The following is a 16,022-nucleotide window of genomic DNA, read 5'->3' as shown; positions in this document are numbered from 1 at the left end:
GTCCGTCGCCGTTGCGAAGTCAGCCTAGCTCGGCTGGTTCGCTAATCCTTGCCGGACCTGGGCCGTGAGAGCCGCCAATTCGGCGCTCTGCCTCTCTAACTGCGCCCGCATTTCGCGACAGAACGCCTCGTGGTTTGGCGGCTCCTCCTCTTCGCCACCAGCTGCGGGTCTGCCGGTCTCACCGTTGCCGGCGAGGAGTGGGAGGATGGTGTCTTCTTTGCCGCGCAGCGAGAGACACCAGGGAGCGCCCGGCCGGGGCGCCTCCTCTGGCCGCCACGCGGAGGTCCCGGGTAGATGGCCAAGCGGGTTCCCTCGTACGTATAGGTGCACTTGGATCTACCGGGCGAAGTCGCTCGGGTGCTGGCAACGCGGGAAGGCGGGGCAAACTGACTGGGATCAAAAGCCGGGCAAAGAGACTCAAAATCAAAGTCGTCGGAGTCGTACTCAGGCAGCCCGGCATACAAATCACGGTCCTCCTCATATTCCGAAAAGTCAGAGTCCAGAAGAATATGAGGAGCCGGACGGGTCATGTTCGGGACGTATTCATACCTCGCTGGCGGAGCGTAAGACACGGGAGCGGATGACGTCAGGGAGCCTACCCGGATTGGACAGGCTTGGTCCTCCGGCAGACGGTCTACCTTGCGTCGGTCCCGGCGACGCCGGGTCTCTCCTGCTGGGTCCTGTGATGGCCAGTTCGTTCTGTCACGTCCCATCAGAAACGGGGGTAGGACCCAAATGCAGGAACTCGGAAGACGCAAGGTAGTTCAAGAAGAGAAACGTTTATTGTATGCAGAGGTCGGGGATCGAGCAGGCAGTCCGGTGCAGCAGCGGTTGTTGGGGCGTCGGGCGAAGAGAGCAGATGAGCGGACAGGCAGGAGTCGGTACACAGGGAAACAATCAGCGCAGGCAGAAGTGTCAAGGAGTCAGGCTTACAAGGTTGGTCAGAGAACGGACGGAGGTCGGTACACACAGGTTCAGTCAGGAATACGAGAGCGCTGGAACGGGACACAAAGCCCAACGAACTGGCCGAGGACCAGTCGTCACCGGGTCCTATATATACGGGGGATGATCAGCCCGCATGAGGCACAGGTGTGTGCCTCCCAATTAGTGCAGCAGCGCGGGCACCCGCACAGCTCGTGTTGAAGCGGCAGGATCATGACAGGCGTGGCCAATACCTCGGGCGCATGCACGTAAATTCGCGTTATCTGCGAGCATGACTGACCACACTTGTACATTTTTCAAATGTGAGTGACTTCGTATATACAGTATATATATCAAAATATTAAAGGCAGCTGATTATCCTTTTAGTATTACTTGATCTATATCTAAGATAGTAAGCAATGTGGTCGAGTGTATCAGTACAACACGATGTCACAAGTTTGAGACTTAAACGTTAATAGTAATTACTACAGATCAACTTCTTTAACATGTTTTGCTGTACGGTGTAGAAATTCTAGGATATATGTTCATGTATATTCTATCTCTATATTATAATATGTATAATGTGGGGAAAAGGAGAATTTTAGATGTCTTTTTACTGAATAGTTCACTTAATTCATTTGTCTTGAGATAAGATAGCATATTTTAAGCATATTTTAATGACAAATGTGATTTTGTGCTATGCAGTGGTAGGGGGATGGGGCAAAAAATCTGGGCTTGGTCATTGGGGAACTTCTGCCCAATTATTATTTTTTTTTTTTGGTCAGGACTTAGAAGTTTTACTTTCAATTTTTATCTGAATTTTGTTCACAGATATCGCAGAATACACCACAGCCATGATTTTTTTTTGTTTTTACATTTCCGGGGGGGTGGGGGGCATGCCCCCGGACCCCCCTAATACTCGCATTTGTATTTTCAGGAATTTTCACGAAAGTCCACTTTTATCCCGAACTAAAACCTGTTTTAATTGTACTTTTTCCCAATTTTTAATTTTGTGTATTAGAATGCTTTTAATAATGTAAAGCACGTTGAGTTACATTGTGTGTGAAATGTGATATACAAATAAATTTGATTTGTTTTGCATTGCTTTGATGGAAAATTTATCAATTATGTACCTATTGCAGACAGACAGCCCTACTTCAGTTGTGAGGGAGACACTGGATGTAAGTTCATTTCACCATCTATATCCAGGTGTAGAAAAATAATTTGTATCATAATAACAAAAACAATAAACTATCATTTCATCCATTTTCTGAACTTCCTATCCTCACAAGATTTGTGAGATTGCTGGAGCCTATCATTGGGGAGGAGGCAGGGTAAACCCTGAACTGTCCATCCATCGTCCCATCCATTTTCTGAGCCACTTTTCCTCACGAGGATCATGGGAGTTCTGGAGCCTATGTCAGCTGTCATCAGGTAGGAGCCAGGGTACACCCTAAACTGGTTGTCAGCCAATTGCAGGGATAGACAACAGTCGCGCTCGCAATAAAACCTAGGGGCAATTTAGAATATCCAATTAATGCATGTTTTGAGATGTGGCAAGAAACATGCATGCCCGTAAAAAAAAAAACCACGCAGGAACGGGGAAAGCTGGTAAACTCCACAAAGGCCCGGTTCTCAGAACTGTGAAGCCACCACTCTAACCAGTTGCTCCATTGTGCAGTGCAGTTAAACAACAATAATTTAAACAATGGGCAGCACGGTGGCCCAGCTGTAAATCATTGGGCTCACAGTTCTGGACTGGACTGGGGTTCAACTAGTTCAGGGTGTACTCTGCCTCTTGCCTCATGACAGCTGGGATTGGCTGGAGCACTTCCGTGACTCTCGTGATGATAAGTGGCTCAGAAAATGGATGCATGGATTTCATTAATGGATCATTAATTTATTCAGAAAATGTTTTGTTTCGTATTTGAAGAAGCTCTGGAAAGGTAAGTGGAGGCTAGACTCAGGACAGAAGTATTTGCCAGCAACAGTATAGTTTCATACCTAGAAAGAGAACCACAGATGCAATATTTGCCTTGGGGATGTTGGTGAAAAAGTAAAGAGAAGGTCCGAAGGAACTAACTAGTGTCTTTGTGGATCTAGTCTGACAGAGTACCAAGAGAGGAATTGTGGTACTGCATGTGGAAGTCTGGAGTGGCAGAGAATTACCGTAATTTCTTGAAAATATTGCGCAGATTTTTCCAAAAATATTTTCAAAAAGTTAATAGAGCCCATTATATTTGGCTATGGATGAAAAATACAATCACATTGTATAGTTGTATGCACATTCATAGAGTGGTTAAAAAAAAGGTATGCATACACATTTCAATATGATATTCGATGTCTTATGTTACACATTTATATTTATTACGGTAATGTATGCCCCCAACCTGAACTCTATGACCTCCTCGGGAGTTTGCATTTTCATCATTAGCATAGCATGTGTGTTGCTACTGCAGCAAAGATCATAAACTACTATCCGTGAGTTTGTTTTAACTTAAATCAAGACAAAAAATGTCGGCTACAACAGCTAGTTATGCAGCTGCTTTTAAAAGAAATGTGCCGATGACGCAGTGAACCCGGAAGTAGCACCGCAGTCCTAAACAACGATAGCGCGTCTCAGTGGTTTCAGGTGGGTATAAAGACAATGTGAGCTCAAACTACATAATACGAGCGTCATGTCCACATTAAAAAACCGTGAGAGCGCACACAATTGAAATGGTCGCTTTTTTATGTGCCCATTACCCTCGTTTCTACGTAGTTTGAACTCACGCTGTTTCGATAGCTACCTGACGCCATGGCGTCAGGTGGGCGAGAGGCTGCGCTGTTGAACCAAAACCCTTGGGATTCAAAAAATGTTTCCCCACAAATGCCATGGATGGCACAGAGGATGGCATGCTGTGGGAGCAAAATAGGATCACTTTTCATGAATTCAGGAGGCTCCAGAACTGGACCAAGTTACCAAAGGAAGCTACAGTGGATTGTTTTCAGATTGGAGAGGAGCTAGATGTTGCTTTTGAAGTCTTGGCCAAGGATGTGTAATGTAGTGGATAAACTGCACTATGCACAAACATTTTATGTACAAATATTTAATGCAAAAAATGTTTAAGTCAAACAGTGTTAAATATTTATTTAAGACTGTAATATGTTTTATCAACAGTATTATTAAAATGTTATGTCATCATTGAGCATTTATTTTAGTTGGTTAAGGGATTCTGTTTTGACAATTACAGGGAGCAGAACAAGCGTGTCTTATGGCCTGTCCCGAGATTATATCACGTCTACGTCAGCACGTGCACAATGATTATCATGAATGATTGTTGCACAGACACTTTTTTTTAAAACAATACAAATACAAACTTAACAAAATATAAATATAGATAATTCCCAATATTTTGAGCATATGGGTAGCAGGAAATTGCTGGTGCGCATTGTACATTGGGAGAAGGGTTTCCCTGTTTTTTTTTTTTTGTTGTTGTTGTTGTTTTTTTTTTTTTTTTTTTTTAGGTCCACTTTCGGGGTGCGCATTATACTTCAGGACACATTATACTCAAAAAAAGTATAGTACTGTATGTTAGAAGAGTACAGGACATGTATGAGGGCAGCAGAAAAATGGTAAGGTGTGCTGTAGTTGTGACAGAAGAATTTAAGGTTGAGTTGGGACTGCATCAGGGATCAGCTCAGATCCCTTTCCTGTTTGCAGTGGTAATGGATAGGGTGACAAATGAGGTTAGACTGAAACCCCGTAGGACCTTGATGTTCATAGATTACATTGTGATCTGCAGTGCAAGCAGAGAGCAGGTGGAGGAACATTGACAAAGGTGGAGGCATACACTGGAAAGGAAAGTAATGAAGATTAGCTCAAGTATAAGAATAAGAAAGTATAAGAATATATGTCCATGAAAGAGAGTGGTGGTGGGGGAATAGTGAGGCTAGAGGGAGAAGAGATAGCGAGGGTGGAAGAATTCAAATACTTTTGGGGGCCACAATTCAGAGCAATAGTGAGGGTGGTAAGGAAGTGAAGAAACGGGTCCAAGCAGGTTAGAACAGCTGTCGGAATGTGTCTGGTGTGTTGTGACAAAAGAGTCTCTGCAAAGCTTATAAAACAGTGATGAGGCCAGCCATGATGTATGGATTGGAGACGGTGCCACTGAAGAGACAACAGGAAGCAAAGCTTGAGGTGGCAGAAATGAAGATGTTGAGGTTCTCACTAGGAGTGAGCAGGTTAGATAGGATTAGAAATTAGCTCATTTGAGGGACAGCCAGAGTTGGATGTTTTGGAGACAAGGTTTGAGAGAGCAGACTTCAATTGTTTGGACATGTTCAGAGGTGCAAGAGTGAATATACTCTATTGATAGAAGGGTGATGAGGATGGAGCTGCCAGGCAAAAGAGCAAGAAGAAGACAAAAGAGAAGGTTAATGGATGTTGTGAGGGAAGACATGACGTCTGTTGGTGTTAGAGAGGATGATAAAGAAAATGGGCTGACATGGAAAAAGATGACGTGGTGTGGTGACCCCGAATGGGACTAGCCGAAAGGAAAAGAAGGAATTGAGGATGATCATGATCTATATTTTTATGTTTGGGTTTTGATTATGGAGTTTTGTCTCATGGTATGTCTTGTTTCCTTTGACCCATGTTAATGTCTTGTAATGCTCGTTAGGCTTTTGTTTGGAACTGTTGTCATCAGCCCTCGCCGTTGTGTTGACCAATCAGCTCCATTCAGCCACTCTTGTCTTGTCCATGCAGGTCTTCCTCATTATCTTGTCAATTTGCTTGTACTCAGTTCCCTGGTTTCTTTCATTCCCTGAGCAGCATTGTCAACAGATGCAATATATGGTTTCCCTGTTACTTTGAAGTAAGACTTTTTGGGAGGACTTCATTTATTTAGTATTTGGTCCATGATCCTTGTTTGCCTTCTTTGGTTGAAAAATGACAATACATTTTTTTAGATTCCTGCACTCCTGCCTTGCCTCACTTTTTTCCCAGCACTTGGGTCCTCCATGTTTTGCGTAGCCTCCAGCAGCACAAACACCTGACCCTGACAAGCTAAAAAGTAATAAAACACCTCATCTCAATCCTTTCTGCAGCATGTTGCCAAACAAAAGAACATATCAAGAAAATGGAGTAAGTAGCATCAAAAAATGCCAAAGAGTAGAAAAATCAGTAATTTACAAGAGGTACCCTTTTTCCTTACGAGAGCCCTACCTCACAAAATTTCTGTGCATGTTCCTGTTCCATTTTATTTTATCAGTCAGCATGCTCTGGTTGTGTTTCCTTGTCATACCTGTTTAGTGAAGAGCATGCCTGTTCTTGGTCGTCACTAGTTGGCTTGAATAGCCACAACCTGGCCAACAGCGCAAGACACCTTGTGTCAGGATGAAGATGTACATAGCTTTTGTCCATGCATTCATCTGTATATGTGACCCCGAATGGTCCTCTCCCTGGCAAGTGACCTCCCACAAGAAATCAAACTGCAGAAGGGAAGGAAGCTCCCTTCCCTCCCCAATAGACCTATTTATACTACTGAAGGCATTTCCCATGGACACGGGAAACTTGTGACCCTTAAATACGTGCCCATCAGCTGGAGTACTACTAGAGTGTAGTAAACAGTGACATTTTGTTTCGTCTTTTTGGGTTTGCCATCCATCATTGTGTTCATAAGCTGTGACACTCATATCTCAATTTAAATTTTGTAATTTGTTGGCTTAGATGAGGGTGCCACAGTGGATGACTGGTGAGTACATCTACACCTGTTAACAGGCAGGAGGCCGGGTATACCCTGAACTGGTTGCCAGCCAATCGCAGGGCACATAGATACAAACAGCTGCACTCAACAATCACACCAAGGGGCAATTTAGAATGTCCAGTTAATGTTGCATGTTTTTGGGATATGGGGGAAACTGGAGTAACCGGAGAAAACCCATGCAGGCACAGGGAGAACATACAAACTCCACGCAGGCGGGTCTCGAATTGAACTTGGGACCTCAGAACTGTGAGGCCAACGCTTTCCAGCTGCCCCACCATGACGCCACAACTTCATTACATTGTTAATTATTTACAGTATTTATATAATATCGATATAGTTTGATAAAAGATATATGTATATAATATGCAAAATCAAATATGTAATTAATCTGTTTTTTATGCCTTCATTTCATCGCATGTGTGCTAGTAATTTGCTTAGCTCCCAGATATGTACATTCTTCTGTATGTACTTTTTTTTTTTTTATCCAATCAGTCATTTTGTTTTCCCATGTTAACGTCAAAGCCTTCACACTCCCAAGTCCTGGCATCAACTTAGTCAAAGTATATAGACCCATGATTGGTTGAGCTGAATATTTGTATCAGAATTGATTTACCAAAGCAAATGTATTTGTATCGCGCATTTCATACACAAGGTAACATAATTTGGTTTACATGATTTAAAAACATTTAAATACAAAGATATAAAACATTTAATCCAGGGTAAAAATTTACAATTAAAACAGCGTACAGAGCAAGATGTATAATTGAAAAGTGGAAGTACTCTAAAACAGAGAAGAAAAAGAGTTTTAAACCTGAATTAAAAAAGATTCACACTTGGGGCTGACGTCACCTCCATTGGCAACTTATTCTATAATAATAATTGTAATAATAGCTAAATGCTGCTTCACCATGTTTGCTTAGGACTGTGCGCTCCATTATGTGGCCTGAGTCTATCGATATTAGAACCCTGCTGGATTTGTTTCCTATCAGCATTTCTTTCATGTATTCAGGACCTAAACCATTTAGTGATGTAAAGACCTGTAGCAGAAGTTTAAAATCTATTCTAAAGCTGTCTGGAAGCCAATGTAAGGACTTTAGGATATGAGTTACTGTATATGCCTAACCTATTTGTTCTGATCAGAACCTGAGCTGCAGCATTCTGAATGAGCTGCAGCTGTTGAATTGCATTTTTCGGGAGTCCACTCAGAACACTGCTAAAATAATCAAGTGTAATTGAGATAAAAGCATGGATGAGCTTCTCCTGGTCAGCTTGACACATGCAAGCCTTCACTCTGGATATGTTCTTCAGATGGTAAAAGGCAGTTTTAGTCATTGATGACTGTTGAAAGTTCAGGTCAGACTCTGTCAGAACATAATGAGTCCAGGTATTTACTAACAGCAATCCTCTTTTCTTTCTGGCCAACAACAATTATCTCAGTTTTGTTGTGGTTTCGTTGAAAAAAAAAAAAAAAAGATTCCTCCTTATTTATCTGAACTGTAGTAAACTGGAGACACTGCTAAGTATGGCGGTGTGTCATATGCATATCTATGATAGTTAAAATCAAAGTTTTGAAAATTGTGACCCAAGGATAGCATAAACAGGCTGAACAGGAGGTGTCCAAGAACTTGCTAACTAGTTTGTTTACATAGAAGTGTCTAGTGCTCTGTTTTTTTAGAAGAGGCTTAACAGCAGCTACTTTAAGAGCTTTAGGTAACTCGCCAGACTAAATTGAGGAATGAATTATTTGGTGAAAATCAACGAGGACTGACTTCACTACAATTTTGACAAAGTCAGATGGTACTGAGTCAAGACAGCTCGTTGTTGGTTTCAGCTGCTGAATCATTTTCCCTACAGTTTTTTGGTCAACTGTATCAAATTCAGACATGGTAATACATTTTTCCATGGGTGATTTTAGATGTATCACTTTATCATTTTCCCGTTTTGTTCTGATATTCAACCTGATGGATTGTATTTTTTCAGTAAAATAACAGGCAAACTTTGCATTTATCAGCTGTTACGAGCTCTGGAGATAAACAGAACGCAAGTATTGTTGAAGTTCTTCCTGATGATTTCAGAAAAGTGTTGCTGTCCAGCCCTAAGTCTTATTTACTGTATATATTGAATTGTGAGCTGCTATAATATTATGGTTTATACACTACAATGAACATAGAGGTTTGGTGGTGTTTGGAGGCGATGTATTAGAAGAGAAAGAAATACTTCTTCCATTAGCAATAATGGCTTTCATCCTTAAATATGGAATTCCCTCGTCTCTTTTTTTAATGCCACAGGGTTATACATCTGCAGTGTTTTTGTGACAGTGTCATGAGGTGGTGGATTACATCACTTAAAACCCAGGGACTGAACTCCCCATCCACCAGCGCAGTACTGTATATGTTGCCTCTCTTGCCTGCCTTTGTCATTATTTTAAACATGACAAGCATTTTCGTGTTTCTCGGTTAGATGGCTGGCTACACTTTTCCTAAGGATATTGAGGACTTTTTAGATGAAGTATTGAATGAATGTTCCTCCTCTCTGCAAATCAAAATTATTTATTGCACCACAGGAGGGAGAGATGGTGCAGATATTCATCAGTGAGAGGTTGGAGGGGACTCAAGACAGATTTTTAATATATTATGTTGTGATACATTGTTGGACAATTTAACAAAACAGAAATTAATGAAAATTTAACGTCTGTAAGTGCAACATGCATTAATAATTGCATTATTTAAAAGCCACCATTTATCAATATACCCAAGGGATTATGTAAATTATGTGACCGTTGTTATTGTGCACATGGAATTTGTTGTATATTAATTGATCATTTCCAAATAAATAGACATGTGAATTGCAGTTTGTCTTTGTTAGGTACGCAGCACAATTATTTTCTTTCTTGGTTTAGAAAATAATACTATTATAGCTACATGTGTTATCTAAGAAGATCTACAAATAAAAGGGAATCATTAGAAAATCTTATTTTATTGAGAATGATGGGAAAAAACATTTATCCATGACAAAAGATTTTACCTGAGGATGCGTTTCAGTTCTGTCTAATGTTATCACTGGTAGGATCCGTTTTGTATTCCCAAATTTGTTAATCCCTTTGTTTTCCTCTTCCTGTCCAGGTTCCCTGAAGCAGCCAAACGTTGCGATGAGCTTTCTTTGCTGTTCTCTACTGTGTTCCTCGTCCACTGTGGTCGCCTCCTCCCCCCAATTAGTTTGTCTTCTGTCCTGATTCCCAACCTTTTGACTTCATGTATTTTTACATCTGGGAATCTTTACCCTAGTTTCAAAAGTTTCCAGATGTCTGACTCTGGTCTGTCCCTCTCTATGCCCCTCCCCGTTCTTTCCATGTAGCCCCCACCCCTCCTCCCTCACTTCCAACCCACTACCTCCACATTCATACTGCCCCATTGTGACTAGGTTTTCTCTTTGTTCCAAAACTATGTCGAAATTACTCGGAGAATGAATGATCAGCATTAATGCAGTTGCAATTGAAAAACAACAATTACATTCTCTTTGCAATATGTATAAACATTTATTAGATTGCCACTTGTACAGTAATAACACTTGTGTTGATTTATTAGAGTTGCAGTAGGCTCTGAAGAGTTTTGAGTACGTGAACATTTTCACATAGAATAGTGCACCATGATGAAAAAAATTATATTACTTATATTAAATATTGTACTCTATTTACATTAAATCAGATTCTAAGTCACTAGAAATAATCAATTAGGTGAGTACATGCACAATCTTAATATACTGTAATAGTGGACAACTGCTAGCTAATACAGTAATCATCCAGACACTTCATGTGATAGAAAGATGAAAACAAATCAAAAATCCATCAATATAATTTGCCATCAAAAGTGAAGCAATATACAGTACTGCAAGGAAGGTACATATTGAAACATACATGAAACAATTCTTCATGGAGAAATATTATTTTCCATTCATTTTGAAAGTAAATATAATCGTCAGTATTTTACGATCATTTTCTGTGTCACTTGAACAATGTGGTGTAAATCCAGATTTAGTATACACTTTTCTTATAGCAGTGGTTTTCTAACTGGGGGCACGGCATCATGTGCGTGGGCTACCATCAACACTTTTCATTATTAAGTTACAACCAGCTAATTATGGTACAGAGCACATAAGCAGGAATATAAAATGTTACATTTTAGCAGGGAAAAAAAGTTTTAATTTTTGTTTATTCTTTGTGGCTTGATAAACTCGCCAGTGTAATTTTTAAATTGTAAAAGTGACCACCGCAGTTATCATTGATTCCTGCAAGCTAAGCAAAACCTATTCGTATTCATAGAAAACGTTGTGTGTGTGCATGTGTGTCTGTGTGTGTGGGTGTGTGTGCATGCGTCGGTGTGTGTGTGAAAATAATTTAATCTCCAAAACACGTTTTGGTACCACAGTTTTATAATCTAAGGCAAACATGGTGAAGCACCACTTAGCTATTATTCTGCAGACAAATGGATGAAGCTTCCAACAGAGGTGTGAATGTTTTTAAATCCAGGTAGAAAAATCTTCTTTTCTCTCATGCTTTTCCATCTTTAAATATTTCTTGGATTGTACGCTGCTTTAGCTGTGCTTTTTTGTTCATTTTAAGTGTTTTGCAGTGAAGAAAATACGTTTTTGAACACCCTGCTATATTGCAAGTTCTTCCATGTAGAAATCATGGAGGGGTCTGACATTTTTATTGTAGGTGCATGTCCACTGTGAGAGAGATAATCTAAAAACAAAAATCCAGAATTAACAATGTATGATTTTTTTATTATTATTTTCATTTATTTGTATGATACAGCTGCAAATAAGTATTTGAACACCTGAGAAAACCAATGTTAATATTTGATACAGTAGCCTTTGTTTGCAATTACAGAGGTCAAACGTTTCCTGTTGTTGTTCACAAGGTTTGCACACACTGCAGGAGGGATTTTGGCCCACTCCTCCACAGAGATCTTCTCTAGATCAGACAGGTTTCTGGGCTGTTGCTGAGAAACACTGAGTTTTAGCTCCCTCCAAAGATTTTCTTTTGGATTTAGGTCTGGAGACTGGCTAGGCCAGGTTTTTTTGGGATGGAACTCATCATTTGTCTTCCTCCAAACACGGTTAGTGGAATTATGACCAAAAAGTTCCATTTTGGTCTCATCTGACCACAAAACCTTCTCCCATGACTCCTCTGTATGATCCTGATTGTCATTGGCAAAGTTAAGACAGGCCTTGACATGTGCTGGTTTAAGCAGGGGAACCTTCCATGCCATGCATGATTTCAAACCATGAAATCTTTGTGTATTACCAACAGTCACCTTGGAAACGGTGGTCCCAGCTCTTTTCAGGTCATTGACCAAGTCCTGTCGTGTAGTCCTGGGCTGATTCCTCAGCTTTCTAAGGATCATTGAGACCCCACCAGGTGATATCTTGCACGGGGCTCCACTCCGATTGAGATTGACCGTCATGTTTAGCTTCTTCCATTTTCTAATGATTGCTCCAACAGTGGACCTTTTTTCACCAAGCTTCTTGGGAATTTCCCCGTAGCCCTTTACTGCTATGTGGAGTTGTAGAATTTTGTCTCTGGTGTCTTTGGACAGCTCTTTGGTCTTGGCCATGTTACAAGTTTGAGCCTTACGGATTGTATGGGGTGGACAGGTGGCTTCATGCAGCTAATGACCTCACACAGGTGCATCTGATTAAGGATACTACATGGAATGGAGGTGGACTTTCAAAGTCAGACTAACAGTTCTTTGAGGGCCAGAATTTAAGATGATAGACAGGTGTTCAAATATTTATTTGCAGCTGTATCACACAAATAAATCTTTAAAAAAATGATAGATTTTGATTTCTGGATTTTTCTTTTTAGATTATCTCTCTCACAGAGGACATGCACCTAGGATGAAAATTTCAGACCCCTTCATGATTTCGAAGAGAGAGAACTTGCAACATAGCAGGGTGTTCAAATACTTATTTTCTTCACTGTATTTCTTTGTTTTGAAATGCTTTCAATCATGTAAAGCACATTGAGTTACTTTGTGTGCGAAATGCACTTTATAAATAAATTTGCTTTACTTCGCTTTACTTATAGTGTAATGTAGCATGATCATGACATTTGTCAAACACACATGATCTATTGTGATTTAAGTGTACCTGTCTCAGATTCAAGCTCATGCAAGCAGTAGATGTGCTCGCAAGTGTTCCTGCTGTGTGGAATGCAGAACCAAATCCCAAAGTCAAAGGTTTTAAGCGGGACATTTCTGAAGAAATGCCTCTCAATTAGGCGAAAGTGGCTCAATGCCTTGCTGCAGCATCATAGGAGGTAAACAGATGACACTATGCTATGCACCAATCTAAAAAATTGAAATAAAAAAAGAGTGAGGTTGACTTACGTGGCTCCAATCTCTCTGAAGCTGAGAAATGCAGGTGAAAACTGATATCGGATGAATCTGTTTGTATCAGGCTCAATGATATCTTGGATTTCTGGATTGAGAAAAACAATAAGCGATATAAGGCTCTCAAAAGATTTACAGGCAGTGGTTTGGCTTTTCAGGTAGGCAAAAAACGGAATCAATGAATTATTTCATGTCAGGATCAGACTACACGACAAACATCTCTCACGGTGACACAATGTCAGACTACGTCCATATAATCCTGCCGTATCTTGGTCAGAACACTGGCAACACCACATGTATTACCATATCCAGTCTTTAAAATCATTGGACTAATCTCATCAAGTCTATCTATAGGAGGAGGGGCGGGACCCGAAAACGTACCGACGCTACCGATTAACCGTGACCATATCGTCAACATCAGCATTGAAGGAAAAAGAGTCATCACTATTTTCATGAGCAAATGTGCACATTTAATTTTTTTCTGCATTTTGCCCAACACAGTGAGCACACATGCTTGTTACTGGAACACACTGGAGCAGGAAGTAGATTAAGCAGTGAGGGAGAATTTCGGTGTATCAGTGTCTTGGACTCGGAGATGTTGGTTGATGGTCGATCGGGGTCTTGAACATAGGTGCCCATGGTGATATTCTTAACCATTGGGCCACGGCTGACCTACAGTAGATGCACTAGATTTGTTGGCAGCAACGTTTTGTGCTGAAAACAAGAACAAGAAAAACCGTGTGGTGTTGTCCCCACGTGCTCCAGAAAGGATGGTTTGAGTTGTCCATTCTTCGAGGCAGATTTGAGGTAATGGTCACCTACTTTTAATGCTACTAGCAAGCACAGAACAAATGTTATATTGCTTGCTCAATATAGGTAGTGTATGTAAATAAATAAATCTCCACCGTGTGGTTTCTTTTGCTCTGCGTCAGCAATAGGGTACTACGTTATTTGGAAATCCCTGTACCAACTCATTTTTAAAATTTCCAATTCGGTTAAGATTTTCTGTTTTTCTAAAAACGATTAAAACGTTATTCGGTTTTGCCTTTGAAAATCACGTTCATGGTTCATATGATGGTGAGTCACTATTATTCTTATTTTCTGCTAATTTTGAAGTAATTGTGATGATTTACTTGCTCTCATGTATCATTATAACAATTTTGTTGTTCTCAAAACGTGATTGATCTGCAAAGTCAGCTGTCACGACCGGGGCTCGAGGGCGTACCCAAATGCACGATTCTAGAGGCAAGCAGGTAGAGTACAGAAAGCCTTTATTCAGTCCGTGGTCAATGATCAGCGAGTCAGTCAAGAAAAGCAGCAGTGTGAGAAGAGGCAGGCTTACTGGGATGCTCAGGGAACAGGCGAGGGTCGGTACACGGTAGGTCAGGTATACGGGGTGCGGGAACGAGACATGACAATCAACAATCGACTAATTGGCTGACCATGCCCAGCCAAGGGAGGATGCCAGGGGCATGACATCAGCTGCGATGGCAAATCCAGCCAATAATGGGGCTGAAATCTTGTCTGATCCAGGCATAAATTCTGATTGCAAGAGAGACTTACAGAAAAAAACTACAGTATACCTGTCATTTAAGTGAGAAGTCAAAATCCAGCATCATATGAAATGCAGAATTTCAGTGAACTCTCGACATTTTACCAATTTGGTCAGGAATAAGGAATTTAAAAGTTCATTTACCTTTTTATATCCAAACTTTAGGATAACTGAGCTTCAGAAATTGATGAAGTATGACTTTCAATCAGGCGGTACGGTGGACCAGCTGTAGAGAGTTGGCCTCACGTTTCTGAGGACCGGGGTTCCAATCCCGGCCCCACTTGCAGGGAGTTTGGATGTTCTCCCCCTGCCTTTATGTTCTTTTCCCGCACACTTCAGTTTACTCCCACATCCCAAAAACATGCATTAATTGGAGACTCCAAATTCCCCAAGTTGTGATTGCGAGTGCAACTCTTTTGTTTCCATGTGCCCTGTGATTTGCTGGCAACCAGTTCAGGGTGTATCCTGCCTCCTGGGATTGACACACACACCTGGGATTGGCTCCAGCACTCCCATGACACTTGTGAGGATAAGCGGCTCAGAAAATGGATGGGTGAATGAGATTAAGTCACAAAAAACATGTTCTGTTAACACAAACAAATAACGATCATTTGTCATCTGAATCGATACATAATAATGTCTTTTTTAAGTAAAACAGTACATCTAAAAACTGATTAATCCATCCATTATCCAATATGCTTATCCTCACCAGGGCCACCGAAGTGCTGGAGCCTATCCCAGCTGTCATCCGGAACGAGGCAGGCTACACCGTGAACTGATTGCCAGCCAATCACAGGGCACATTCAAACAAACAAGCATTTGCACTCAACAATCATATCTAAGGGCAATTTAGAGTCTCCAAGTAATTGATATCTTTAGGATGTGTGAGGCAACCGGAGTGCCAGGAGAAAACCCACACAAGCACGAAGAGAACATGCAAACTCCACACAGGCGGGGCCTGGATTTGAACCCCATTCCCCAGAACAATGACACCAACTCTCTGACCAGTAGCACTACCGTGCCACCTCTGAAAACTCATGGGTAATAATAATAATTTTATTTTAACATTAAAAATATAATTTTGTCAAAAGTTCTTCGAAAAATGTACATTCATAGGAAATGAGTTTAGTAACTAGCACTGGTTTTTATTTTGGGATGCTGACATCTGGTGATGGTCTAATGTTAAGCAGAGTATCCTACGGAACTGAATGGACATACACTCCTTAGTAGAACCGGCGCTATTCTTAAAGAGTCAGATGTCATTAACCTTTTACCCAAAAACACAGGCTTTTGTATTATTCAAAGAAGTGGTTCCCATTTTTTTTTTTTTTTTTTTTTTGGAAGAGACGCCCCTTTAGGAGATGTATACAGACCTACTTGTTATTTGGAACCCACGAAGCTCTCGTCCTC

At 40.9% G+C, this 16,022-nt stretch overlaps 1 protein-coding gene across 1 annotated transcript in view; it reads right to left on the bottom strand.

Annotated features, from left to right (window-relative positions):
• tspan4b (tetraspanin 4b) overlaps positions 1–9,996 on the bottom strand; it is a 49,283-nt gene extending 39,287 nt beyond the window's left edge. Inside the window, exon 1 of the mRNA XM_061845699.1 lies at positions 9,693–9,996. The gene's annotated coding sequence lies outside the window, so the exon portion shown is untranslated. The remainder of the gene's footprint in view (positions 1–9,692) is intronic.
• Positions 9,997–16,022: the final 6,026 nt, after the last annotated feature.

Source organism: Syngnathoides biaculeatus, chromosome 16 (genome assembly GCF_019802595.1).
Source record: "Syngnathoides biaculeatus isolate LvHL_M chromosome 16, ASM1980259v1, whole genome shotgun sequence".
Classification (NCBI taxonomy): domain Eukaryota; kingdom Metazoa; phylum Chordata; class Actinopteri; order Syngnathiformes; family Syngnathidae; genus Syngnathoides; species Syngnathoides biaculeatus.
This window is presented reverse-complemented; position numbering and strand designations above follow the sequence as displayed.